The following is a 12,243-nucleotide window of genomic DNA, read 5'->3' on the forward strand; positions in this document are numbered from 1 at the left end:
CTCAATCTTCCCATGCACCACAAGCTCCCTCCCCATTATTCCCATATCCTGAGACTAGCTCCCTTACTCCCAAATCCTAGGACCCTTCCCTCCGTCTTGTCCCACTCCCACCCTCTCACCAATATCTCACGACCGCCCATTACTCTCAAACCCCACAACCATTGTAACCAACACTCAAAAACCCAACAATCTCCATCCCCAAATCACCCAAAAATGTCCTTGCTGCAATAACTTTGTAGTCAGGAACAGCTACATGGCATCAACATTCAATCTCTGCAGCTGCCGACAGCTGCCTCAGAATGTTTTCTTTGACATTGTTGACTGTCCCAAATAAATCTGAAGACAAAATATTTTTGTATGAAATTGGCTGATGAAGATTATTTTCAAAATTCCAAACGTAAACAATATGACCTGAACATCTGAGTCTAAAAATGAAATCAAGAACCCAAATATAAACTGAATCTAGAATCAAAATATAATCTAAATTAAGTGTCAGGTTAGCTCAGTGGCAGCAATTTTAGTTCAAGCTAACGATTTGAGCACATAACCAAGCTAACACTACAGTGCAATACTTAGGGAGTACTGAATTGTCATGCGTCATCTTTTAGATTAAACATTGAACTGTCAGCCTGCTTAGGTTGATGCAAAGGACCCTATGGCACTTTTTTGGAAAAAGTGTCAGAGCTCTCCCTATGTCCTGACCAACAATCATTCCTCAATAAACAACAACTTGCATTCATATAGTAAATTTAACATAGAAAAACAGACCAAGTCACTTCACAGAGGCGTAATCAGACATAAATGGACCCGGAACCAAAGGAAATATTAGGAGGGGTGACCAATAGCCTGGTTAAAGAGAGAGCTTTAAGAACAGTCAAAAAGGAGAGCAAGGCGAAGTGTAGGGAGGGAAATCCAGAGCGTGGGACTGTAACAGCTGAAGACACAGCCACGAATGGTGGGGCGAAGAGATATACTGAAGGCCATAGTCAGAGGAACAGAAACTTCGGGGGGGGGGGGAGCAATGTACAGAGCTGCAGGAGTTTACAGAGATTGGGAGGGGTGAGGCCGTGAATTGATTTAAACACAAGAGTGAGAATTTTAAAGTGTAGGCATTGGGGACCAGGAGCCAATGCAGGTCAGCAAAGACAAGGGTGATGGGTGAGTGGGACCAAGTGGATAGGATACAGGCAGCAGAGTTCTTGATTAGTCAAATTTTACACAAGGTGAAGGATGGGTGGCCAGCCAGGAAAGCAATGGAATAATCAAGTCTAGAGGTGGCAAGGCTTGGATGAGGGTTTCAGCAGCTGTAGGTGGGCTGAGGCAAGGGTAGAGGCAGGCGATATTGCGGGGCTGGAAGCTCAGCCGGGGGTCGAATAGGACACAGAGACTGCAAACAATCTGGTTCAGCCTGAGACAATGGTCAGGGAGGGGGATGGAATTGGTGGCAAGGGTATGGAGTTTGTGGCAAAAACAATGGCTTCAGGCTTCCCAATGATAAACTGGAGGAAATTACATCTCCTTCAGGACTGGATCTGACAACAAGGTAGTGGAGGGGGTCAAGAGGTGGTGCAGGCAGAGAGCTGGGCGTCATCAACATTCATGTGGCAGCTGACCACACATCTGTGGACGAGTCTGGCTAGTGGCAGCATGTAGATGAGAAAGAGGACAGACCAAGAATAGCTCCTTGGGGAACTCCAGAGATAATGGAAAAGCCATTGCTGGAGATGCTCTGGCTATGGATTGAATAAGAGTGGAACCAAGTGAGGGCAATCCCAATGACCTGCATAATGGAGGAAAGGCACTGGAGGAGGATGGTGTGGTCAACAATGTTAAATGCTGCAGATAGGTCAAGGAGGCGCGAACCCCCCCTTTCCGCAGAGTTGCTTTCAAACGCTGCGGTGTTGTGCACAGTGTAGTGGCCCACGGATCCCAGGGGCGCACGTTGTGCATTTGCAAACCTGGGATCACAAGGGGCGGTGCTCCTTTCACTTCCTGACTCTTAGCCAATCAGGAAAGAGGAGATTGCTGATTTGTCCACAACTCATTTTAAATAATGCAGCAACCAGAAATGCTATTTTATTAATAAATTACAATCATTGCAATTGTATTTAACACACCAAGATTTCAATATTAATAGAATTCAATCAAACACTGAAAAGTCTTGATACTTTTTGCTGGTGTCCTTAAAACCATAAAACTAGATTAGGATGCTTATTACACAAAGCATGCAGCTGAATTAACATTGGCCCTTTAATTCTGGGCCATGACAACACAAACCTATAATTAAAGTCTTATAGTCCTATTGAATTCGTTTCTCCTCTATTAGACTAACTAACTTTAGACTAACTAACTTTTGATTAATTTAAATAATCTAAAATCAAGAGTTTAAAATGTCTGATAACATGAAGAAATCATGAAAGTGAATTAAATCCTACCTAAATAGAAGTTGGGAAATAATTAAACCGAAACTACAAAAGGCTTTTGGGCAGCAAAGACAGTGACACAAAAAGGCCCGGATTTCAAACTCGAACAAATGAAAGTTTCTTTCAAAGTTTGTATCTACTCAAACACGATCCAGTGCCTCATTGTTATGGGCTCCAGCATAAACCTAGCTCAACAGTAATACAATTCCCCTCCTAAGCTGTGCAACAGGCTTCCTGCGACTGTTTGCACCAAACGTAAACATTTTCAGGGTAATTAATGTGCAGTAGGTGGGCAATTAGTCCAGCATTTCACCAGCACGTTTATGTGAATGAGGAAGTGACACATGCAGCGATGCCGATGTGCAGTTGAAACTTGACAGATCGCAAGTTCAGGATTTAGCGCAGGCAAACCTGCAGTTCATTTCAAAGGCGGTATGACGGCGTAGTCATACTGACCACGAATTCATGGCGATTAGGATTGAGAGTTACAACTGAAGAAAAGCGAGACATCGCAAACCCATTTTAACACTCTAAATGTCTGACACTTGATGGTTTGGGGTACTATTTTAAACAGACCAACGTGCACTAGGATGGAGCAAAATAAAAAGAGCCCGATGACACCATGACCTAAAACATGCAACAAGTGTCCTGCCCCTTTTGTAGAGAGGAAATCACAACATTTTAAAGGAAATCGAAGAATTAAGGGGGAGAAATGACTGTAGTATCAGCAAATGTACGAAATGAGCACCCAAACTGCAGGAGCAAGACCCCACATGAAAACGTCAGCCCTGTCAATCCCTTCAGGGAAATGTTAGAAAGGAGATGTATTATATTGTGTGTATAGGATGAAAAAAATAGCAAAGGCAATCGCAAGTACATTTAAATATCTGGATGGCGGTTTCTTCCTGACACCACCCCCGCCACCACCACCCCCGCTTGGAGATAACCTCAAACTAGGTTCGATTTTTTTTTTAAACCAGAACAAGTGACTCACTCCGAATGATGGACACTAGACGGGTCCTGGGCAGAGCGAGTGTCGACGCCGGACCAGGCGTTATAGAGCGGGGCGGGCGGCTCATGCGGCGCGGTGTCAAGCCCGCAGTGAGGGTGCACTCGAAGCAGGCGCTGGCACTCGGTCCGTGCCCACGGCTGGCTTCCCCTCGCTCTCTTCCTCATGGGCTAAGGGCACAGCCTATCAATACGCGCCATGTGTGGCATTTTCGGTTTCCAAGCCTCCGAGTCGCGGAACAGAGGTTCGGAAAACGCTACCACCTTCTGACCTTCCACCTCCGACCTCAATCGCTTCTCCTTCCGGAAACGCAACTTCCGGCCCGAAGTACCTTTGTTTCCAGGGAGTTGGTGATTTTTGTCCTTCGCTGTAAGATCCCGTACAGATTTAATCAGAAATAACAACAGAAAATGCTGGAAACACTCAGCAGGCCAGGCAGAGTCTGTTTCCATGTTCTGCTTAATGTTACTTTTCACACGTATGAAAAGTAGACTGAGAATAGTATTGTTTCAGTACATGCAGTTGGCCAATTTCTGCACTGAATTTCACAGATTGTTGGGCAGAGGGATAAGTAAAAAGAAAGAATTGTATTTATACAGCGCCTTTCACGACCACGGGACGTTCCAAAGCGCCTTACAGCCAATGAAGTACTTTTTGGAGTGTAGACACTGTTGTAATGTAGGAAACATGGCAGCCAATTTGCACACAGCAAGCTCCCTAAAACAGCAGTGTGATGATGACCAGATAATCTGTTTTAGTGATGTTTGAGGGGAAAAAATTGGCTAGGATAACTCCCCTGCTCTTCTTCAAAATAGTGCTATAGGATCTTTTCTGTCCACCTGAGAGGGCAGACAGGGCCTAAGGAACAACAGCAACATCTTGTATTTATATAGGTCTTTTAGCATAGTGAAACGCCCCAAGGCCCTTCACAGGATCATAATCAGACAAAAATTGACGATGAGCCAAAGAAGGAGACATTAGGAAAGGTGACCAAAAGCTTGATCAAAGGAAGAAAGAGAGGGTTTCAGCAGCAGATGGGTTGAGGCAGGGTGATATTACAGAGGTGGAATCCACAGTGGAAGTAGGCGGTCTTAGTGATGGAGGTGATAATGGATATGAAGCCTGGAATGGATAAAGGCATTGGCGCTGTCAAGCTCCTGCCTTTGTAGTTTTTAAGCAGATTAGCAGGAATCAATGGCTTGGATTTTACTGTCAGCGACGAAGGAATGGCACTGGCTGTTCACTGCACTGACAGCCGCCCACAGAGTTTTCGGGGGCTTTTGAGTGGAGACTTGCTGTCATTGGGAGTCAGATCCAGCGTGGCTCCCTCTACAGGGGATCTGTGGCGTCAGTGAGCAGGGAAGCAACAGAGTGGCTCCTCAACCAATCAGATTGAATAATCCTAAAAGAAAATACTGCAGATGCTGGAAATCTGAAATAAAAACAGAAAATGCTGGAGACACTCAGCAGGTCAGGCAGCATCTGTGAAGAAAGAAACAGAGTTAATGTTGCAGGTCAATGACCTTTTGTCAGAACTGGAAAAAAGCAGGAAATGGAACAGATTTTTAATCAAATGTAGTGGCTGGGAAATGGGGGAGGGGATGAAAGAACAAAAGGGAAGGTCTGTGATAGGATAGAAGGCAGGAGAGATTAAGAGACATTAAGAGATATTCAAGGCAAAAGGAGATGGTAATGGGACAGGTTAAGAAACAAAGCATGGCTCTGTGTGGAGTGTAAATTGCATTGGCAGAATGAAAGACAGCTGCCATGTGGGAGAGAAGAACAGAAGGCCAAACAAAAAGTGTGGATAAAAAATATAGATGTTAGGGGCTGGGGTTATGATCTGAAATTGTTGAACTCGATGTTGAGTCCAGAAGGCTGTAAAGTGCCTAATCGAAAGATGAGGTGCTGTTCCTCGAGCTTACGCTGAGCTTCCGTGGAACAATGCAAGAGGCCGAGGATGGTGTGGTCTGAGTAGGAGTGGAGCGGTAAATTAAAGTGACAGGCGACCAGAAGCTCGGGGTCCCCCTTACGGACTGAACGGAGATGTTCCGCAAGGCGGTCACCCAACCTGCATTTGGTCTCCCCAATAGAGTCATAGAGTTATACAGCACAGAAAGAGGCCCTTTGGCCCATCGCGTCCGCGCCGGCCATCAGGCCCTGTCTAATCTAATCCCATTTTCCAGCATTTGGTCCGTAGCCTTGTATGCTATGGCATTTCAAGTGCTCATCCAAAGGCTTCTTGAATGTTGTGAGGGTTCCTGCCTCTACCACCCTTTCAGGCAGTGAGATCCAGATTCCAACCACACTCTGGGTGAAAAAGTTCTTCCTCAACTCCCCTCTAAACCTCCTGCCCCTTACCTTGAATCTATGCCCCCTTGTTATTGACCCCTCTACTAAGGGAAAAAGTTCCTTTCTATCTACCCTATCTATGCCCCTCATAATTTTGTACACCTCAATCAGGTCCCCCCTCAGCCTTCTCTGCTCCAAGGAAAACAACCCCAGCCTGTCCAGTCTTTCTTCATAGCTGAAGCGCTCCAGCCCAGGTAACATCCTGGTGAATCTCCTCTGCACCCTCTCCAATGCAATCACATCCTTCCTATAGTGTGGCGACTAGAACTGCACACAGTATTCCAGCTGTGGCCTAACCAGCATTTTGTACAGCTCCATCATAACCTCCCTGCTCTTATATTCTATGCCTCGGCTAATGAAGGCAAGTATCCCATATGCCTTTTTAACCACCTTATCCACCTGTTCTGCTGCCTTCAGGGATCTATGTACATGCACACCAAGGTCCCTCTGATCCTCTGTCTTTCCTAGGGTCTTACCATTCATTGTGTATTCCCTTGCCTTGTTAGTCCCTCCAAAATGCATCACCTCACACTTTTCAGGGTTAAATTCCATTTGCCACTGTTCCGCCCATCTGACCAACCCATCTATATCATTCTGTAGAGGAGACCACGTTGTGAGTAGCGAATACAGTATACTAAATTGCAAGAAGTACAAGTAAATCGCTGTTTCACCTGGAAGAGGTGTTTGGGGCCTTGGACAGTGGAAAGGGGGGAGGTATAAGGGCATGTGTTGCATGTCCTGCGCTTGCACGGGAAGGTGCCGGGCGAAGGGGAAGGGGTGTTGGGGGCAATAGAGGAGTGGACTAGGGTGTCGCGGAGGGAGCAGTCCCTACGGAATGCTGAAAGGGGAGGTGAGGGGAAGATGCGTTTGGTGGTGGGATCACACAGGAGGTGGCGGAAATGGCGGAGGATGATCCGTTGAATGTGGAGGCTGGTGGGGTGAAAGGTGAGGACAAGGGGAACTCTAACGTGGTTCTGGGAGGGAGGGGCAGGGGTAAGGGCAGAAGTGTGGGAGATAGAACGGACACGGTTAAGGGCCGTGTCAACCACTGTAGAGGGGAATCCTCGGTTGAGGAAAAAGGAAGACATGTCGGAAGCACTGGTATGGAAGGTGGCATCATCAGAGCAAATGCAGCGGAGACAGAGAAACTGGGAGAATGGAATAGAGTCCTTACAGGAGGCGGGGTAGGAGGAAGTGTAATCCAGGTAGCTGTGGGAGTTAGTGGGCTTGTAGTGAATGTTTGTCAGTAACCTATCCCCAGAGATGGAGACGGAGAAGTTGAGGAAGGGAAGGGAAGAGTCGGAGATGGACCATGTGAAGATGAGGGAAGGGTGGAAATTAGAAGCAAAGTGAATGAAATTATCTAGTTCAGGGCGAGAGCAGGAGACGGCACCGATACAGTCATCAATGTACTGGAAAAAGAGGTGAGGGAGGGGACCTGAGTAGGACTGGAACAAAGAGTGTTCCACATATCCCATGAAAAGGCAGGCATAGCTAGGACCCATGCGGGTTCCCATAGCAACACCTTTGATTTGGAGGAAGTGAGTGGAGTCAAAGGAGAAGTCGTTCTATGTGAGAACAAGTTCAGCCAGGTGGAGGAGGGTGGTGGTGGATGGGGACTGGTTGAGCCTCTGTTCAAGGAAGAAGCGGAGTGCCCTCAGGCCACCCTGGTGGGGGATGGAGGTGTAGAGGGATTGGACGTCCATAGTGAAAAGGAGGCGGTTGGGGCCAGGAAACTGGAAACTGTTAAAGTGGTGGAGGGCGTCGGAAGAGTCGCGAATGGAGGTGGGAAGAGACTGGACAAGGGGAGAAAAGAGTCGAGATAGGAAGAGATAAGTTCCGTGGGGCAAGAACAGGTTGAAACGATGGGTCTACCAGGGCAGTCCTGTTTGTGGATCTTGGGAAGGAGGTAGAAGCAGGCTGTGCGGGGTTGGGGAACTATGAGGTTGGTGGCCGTGGGGGGAAGATCTCCAGAGGAGATGAGGTCAGTGACAGTCTTGGAAACGGTGGCTTTATGTTCGGTAGTGGGGTCATGGTACAGGTGGCGGTAGGAGGAGGTGTCGGAGAGTTGGCGTTCAGCTTCCGTTAGGTAGAGGTCGGTTCACCAAACAATAACAGCACCACCCTTGTCAGCAGGTTTAATGACAATGTCGGGGTTGGATCTGAGAGAATAGAGTGCTGTAAGTTCAGAGGCAGGTAGGTTGGAGTGAGTGAGGGGAGCAGAGAAATGGAGAGGGCCGATGTCACGCCGGCAGTTTGCAGTGAAAAGATCTAGAGAGGGTACGAGGCCAGAGGGAGGGGTCCAGGTAGAAGGAGAATTCTGAAAGCAGGAGAAAGGGTCAGCCATGCAGGGGGAAGACTCCTGGCCAAAGAAGTGGGCACGTAGATGAAGGTGGCGGAAAAAGAGCTCAGCATCGTGCCGAGCTCGAAATTCATTGAGGTGGGGGTGTAAGGGGATGAAGCTCAGGCCTTTGCTAAGGACAGATTGTTCGGGGTTAGAGAGGGGAAGGTCAGAGGGGATAGTGAAAACACAGCAGGGGGTGAGATTGGGAGAAGGGATGGGGTCAGAGGAAAGTGAAGGGGAAGAAGATTCCGGAGGGGCGTTGGTGTCCAAGAGTTGTTGAAGCTTGCGATCCTTGACACCTGAAAGGAAGAAAAAAAGTTTTTTGTTAAAGCGCCGGATGAGGTGAAGGATGAAATGGAACTGCGGACCAGGACAGCTTTGAGATAGAGTGAGTCGGTGCTGCTGAAGAGAGAGGTCGAGAGTGTGTGACGGAATAAGCCTTATTCCAAGAGATACACCATCATATGAACAGAATTCTGATTTTATTAATACATGATATGCTGGGTTTAAAAATCTAAAGCCTCGGCGACACAAGCTGTGTCAAATCAGGCTTCTGAGATGGGTCGGTTTGATAACACAAGCTGTAAAAACCACACAAGCTTTTGAAATGGGAATTGATTGTTAATGCTAAAACAATGGCCCTATTGAAATAGCAGTTTGGCACTTCCAGAAGGTCTGGAGTTTGGGAGAAACACAATGGAATGACCCAAGTAAAGTGTTAAAAATTAACACTCAGGGAAACAGAAACACAGAATATTAAAAAACCATGTGCCTTCGTAAAAGTAACATCAAATGAAAGACAGGAAACATAAGATTATATATGCAACCAATTGAGATAGCTAGAAATGCATGAAACACCCTGGTTGAAGTGGTTTTAATTTACATGTTGTAAATATGATACCAACAGAACACTTTGAAGATATGACTTCAATAGATGCACCAAGCAATCACATGGCTTTTGTATTGAACTTGAAATGCCACAGAGCCACAACATCTGCTAATAATCAGTTAAGCCAATATTAAGAATTGAATGAAAGTTCTTCGTGAGAATGGCATCAAAGAGATAAATCTGTAATAATCATTTTATGATACGTTTTTGAAACACCTAAACACAGAGACAGGATTCTAAAAGTTAACGGCTAAATTGACAGTAAAAGAAAAAAGTCAACAGGAAAATGAATAAAGATAATTAGCTTACATCAGCAGAAAACTTCAAAGGATAAACCACTAAAAAAAAGGTATAAAAATAAGAGTTTTTCAGATAGACAGTCAGAAGTTGCTGGGAAGAGGCAAGCGATTCTCGGCTTCAGAACCACTCTGTAAGCCTACAACTCTTGAGTCTCGGTTCATCAAGGTATTTGATTTTGGTGGATATCCTAGATTCGAATAATTAGAATAATAAGAAATATAAAAATGTACAAAGTTAAGATTTGAGAATAAGAATCTCTGAGGATAAGAAATGTAAGCTATTTGTTTTTGAACTGTTAATGTTGCGATTGACTCAAAAGCTGTTAACTATGTCGGCTCTTAAATAAATTTATATATTTTTAGAATTGTCTCAAGTAATATTTCTGTATTAAGCTCGCAAACTCAATTTCTGTACACTCTTTTGTGAGGAGTTGCAGAATTCTGGGGGGTATTCCGGACCCTCATAATATCCGTAAGGTTACAGTCTAGTTAAACTTATTAAAAGTGCTATCCGGAGGACGGTAACATCTTCACGACGTTCCTTTCCTTTAGGGAGAGATAGTGTGAATCTTTAGACCCAACTGCTAATGTAACACCCTTATTTAAGAAGGGAAGTAGACAAAAAGCTGGAAACTATAGACCAGTTAGCCTAACATCTGTGGTTGGCAAAATGTTGGAGTCCATTATTAAGGAAACAGTGACAGAGCATTTGGATAAACATAATTTAATAGGACAGAGTCAGCATGGTTTTACGAAGGGGAAGTCATGTTTGACAAATTTGCTCGAATTCTTTGAGGATGTAACATACAGGGTGGATAAAGGGGAACCAGTGGATGTAGTGTATTTGGACTTCCAAAAGGCATTTGACAAGGTTCCACACAAAAGATTACTGATCAAGATAAAAAAATCACGGGATTGGGGGTAATATACTGGCATGGGTGGAAGATTGGCTATCTAACAGAAAACAAAGAGTTGGGTTAAATGGTTCGTTCTCGGGCTGGCAATCAGTAACTAGTGGTGTTCCGCAGGGGTCAGTGCTGGGACCCCAACTCTTTACAATCTATATTACCGATTTGGAGGAAGGGACCGAGTGCAACATATCCAAGTTTGCCGACGATACAAAGATGGGAGGGAAAGCAGTGAGTGAGGAGGACATAAAAAACCTGCAAAAGGACATAGACAGGCTAAGTGAGTGGGCAGAGATTTGGCAGATGCAATATAATGTTGGAAAGTGTGAGGTTATGCACTTTGGCAGAAAAAATCAAAGAGCAAGTTATTATCTAAATGGAGAGAAACTGCAAAGTGCTACAGTACAAAGGGATCTGGGGGTCCTGGTGCATGAAACACAAAAAGTTAGTATGCAGGTGCAGCAGGTGATCAGGAAGGCCAATGGAATCTTGGCTTTTATTGCAAGGGGGATGGAGTATAAAAACAGGGAAGTCTTGCTGCAGTTATACAGGGTATTGGTGAGGCCACACCTGGAATACTGCGTGCAGTTTTGGTTTCCATATTTAAGAAAAGATATACTTGCTCTCGAGGCGGTTCAGAGAAGGTTCACTCAGTTGATTCCAGAGATGAGGGGGTTGACGTATGAGGAAAGGTTGAGTAGGTTGGGACTCTACTCATTGGAGTTCAGAAGAATGAGAGGCGATCTTATCGAAACATATAAGATTGTGAGGGGGATTGATCGGGTGGATACGGTGAGGATGTTTCCACTGATGGGTGAGACTAGAACTAGGGGGCATAATCTTAGAATAAGGGGCTGCCCTTTCAAAACTGTAAGAAGTCACACAACACCAGGTTGTAGTCCAACAGCTTTATTTGAAATCACAAGCTTTCGGAGCGCTGCTCCTTCTTCAGGTGAAGTGGAGAAATGCATAAAGACACAGCTTATATAGTCAGAGAATCATGTCAGATGTTTACAGGTAACCTTTCCAACTGCCATTAATCACACCTCGGCAGAGAGATAATCACAGCAGTCAAAGGTGTGAATGGTGTCCAAACAGGTCAGTCAGGGAAACATTACATCAAAGAACAATGAGGTGGGGTCACAAGGGGTCAAATATTGCAGATGCTGGGGTCTGTATGAAAAACAAAAAAACAGACAAAAAACATTTTTTTTGGCTGGAAATCACAGCAGGTCCGGCCGCATCTGTGTAGAGAGAACAAGCCAATGTCGACTCGAGTCTGGATGACCCTGCATCAGGTGGGGTTACATGTAGCGTGACATGAACCCAAGATCTCGGTTGAGGCCGTCCTCATGAGTGCGGAACTTGGCTATCAGTTTCTGCTCGACGATTTTGCGTTGTCGTGTGTCTCGAAGGCCACCTTGGAGAATGCTTACCCGAAGATCGGAGGCTGAATGTCCTTGACTGCTGAAGTGTTCCCCGACTGGGAGGGAACACTCCTGCCTGGTGATTGTTGCGCGGTGTCCGTTCATCCGTTGTCGCAGTGTCTGCATGGTCTCGCCGATGTACCATGCTCCGGGGCATCCTTTCCTGCAACGTATGAGGTAGACAACGTTGGCCGAGTCACATGAGTATGTACCATGTACCTGGTGGGTGGTGTCCTCACGTGTGATAATGGTATCTGTGTTGATGATCTGGCATGTCTTGCAGAGGTTGCTGTGGCAGGGTTGTGTGGTGTCGTGGTCGCTGTTCTCCTGAAAGCTGGGTAATTTGCTGCGAACGATGGTCTGTTTGAGGTTAGGCGGCTGTTTGAAAGCCACAGCAACCTCTGCAAGACATGCCAGATCATCAACACAGATACCATCATCACACGTGAGGACACCACCCACCAGGTACATGGTACATACTCATGTGACTCGGCCAACGTTGTCTACCTCATACGTTGCAGGAAAGGATGCCCCGGAGCATGGTACATCGGCGAGACCATGCAGACACTGCGACAACGGATGAACGGACACC

At 45.9% G+C, this 12,243-nt stretch overlaps 1 protein-coding gene across 3 annotated transcripts in view; it reads right to left on the bottom strand.

Moving 5' to 3' along the window:
• The window catches only part of ergic2 (ERGIC and golgi 2), a 70,251-nt gene extending 66,470 nt beyond the window's left edge, over positions 1-3,781 (bottom strand). For 2 of the 3 annotated variants that reach the window (XM_086009108.1, XM_086009106.1), the window contains exon 1: positions 3,418-3,735. The gene's annotated coding sequence lies outside the window, so the exon portion shown is untranslated. Of the gene's footprint in view, positions 1-3,417; positions 3,736-3,763 lie in introns of those variants that run through there. The other variant, XM_086009107.1, reaches the window with a different exon arrangement.
• Positions 3,782-12,243: the final 8,462 nt, after the last annotated feature.

This window comes from Somniosus microcephalus, chromosome 16 (assembly GCF_052327205.1).
Source record: "Somniosus microcephalus isolate GS21.2 chromosome 16, FLI_Smic_1.0, whole genome shotgun sequence".
Classification (NCBI taxonomy): Eukaryota; Metazoa; Chordata; class Chondrichthyes; order Squaliformes; family Somniosidae; genus Somniosus; species Somniosus microcephalus.